Here is a 1,542-nt window from a genome sequence, read left to right as displayed (position 1 = left end):
TCCTGGTGGCCTCCTCTGGACCCGCTCCAACAGCCCCACGTCTTTCCTGTGCTGGGGGGCCCCAGGCCTGGACGCAGTGCTCCAGATGGGGCCTCACGAGGGCAGAGCAGAGGGGGACAATCCCCTCCCTGCCCGCTGCCAGCCCTCTGTTGGTGCAGCCCAGGGTGCTGCTGGCCTTCCGGGCTGTGAGCGCACACTGCTGCTCGTGTGCAGCTCTTTGTCCACCAGGACCCCCAAGTCCTTCTCTGCAGGGCTGCTCTCAAGAAGATCTTCCCCCAGTTTGTATAAATACCTGGGATTGCCTCGACCCAATGCATCACCTCACATTTGGCCTTGTTGATCCTCATTAGGTTTATATGGGCCCACCTTTCATACCTGCCCAGGTTCCTCTGGATGGCATCCCTTCCTTCTGTTGTATCAGCTGCACCACTCACCTTGGTGCTGTCTGCAGACTTGCTGAGGGTGCACTCAATCCCATCATCTAAGTCACTGATCAAAATGTTCAAGAGTTCTGGTCCCAAGGCGGACCCCCTGGGGAACACTGCTCATTACTGGACCATTTTCCCTTTCTTCTTTATCAGAAGGGATGCACTCTCTTTGTCTTTAATTTTTTTACTAATGTACCTGCAGAATCCCTTCTTTTTACTCTTTGTATCCCTTGCATTTCTGCTGCTGGCTGCAAGGATGATGTACCCCAAATGTCGCTGATTGGTAGGAACAGTGTAGCCTGAAGCTGTAGCCTGGTTTGGCTGAGCATGGTCACACTAGGCAGCTCTGCTTTTGCTGCTGCCCCTGACTCTCCTCTGTGATGGCAGAGCTGGCTGCTCTCTGGTGCTGCAGCAGAGGCACGCTGCTGGAGATGTTACTTACAGCTGCTGCTTAGCAACCAGGTTTGCAAGACAGCAGTAAATGGGCTTTAAGCCCTCTTCAGACCAGATATCTAGAAGCCTTCAAGAGTCTTAATTACCAGTTAAAGCACCTTTGCTCAGCAGCAGCTTTTGGTGGTGCGTTCTGCAGAATCACATGGCTATGTGACCCCTGGACAGCTGCTCAGCATCCTGCAGGAAGGGGACTTCTGTTGTTCCCCTCGTTAAGGATCATTTTATAGGGACAGAAGGGGCTGCAAGATATGGCTGGACTTTGGGGAGAGCTGGGCAATGCCGTCTTGACATCTGTAGTGGTGAGATGTTCCTTTGCACATGTCCTTGTGCCAGTACCTGCCCCCATTGCCACAGCTGCGTCCCCAGTCCCAGCTGTCTCCATCTGGCGTCTGACCCAGATTTGGTCGGCCTGCCCTCACGGATAACCCCAATGGCTGCTGGGTGCTCTGCCCGCGGGGTCTGCAGTGCCCACTGCACAAGGAGGGGGGCTGCCCTGCTGACGCCCTGCGGGTCCGTGGAGAGCTGGATTCTTGCGGGGCCGGGCCGGGGCTGGGGACAGGAGGCAGGAGGCCCGGGCTGGAGGGGGGACGTGGAGGCTGCTGCCAGAGACGGGAAGAGAAAGCGCTCTCCTCAGGTTGGGGCTCCCCGGGCTCTGGCTTCG

This window comes from Meleagris gallopavo, chromosome 19 (assembly GCF_000146605.3).
Source record: "Meleagris gallopavo isolate NT-WF06-2002-E0010 breed Aviagen turkey brand Nicholas breeding stock chromosome 19, Turkey_5.1, whole genome shotgun sequence".
NCBI classification, from domain to species: Eukaryota; Metazoa; Chordata; class Aves; order Galliformes; family Phasianidae; genus Meleagris; species Meleagris gallopavo.
The sequence above is the reverse complement of the archived record's forward strand: the minus strand, read 5'-3'. Positions refer to the sequence as shown.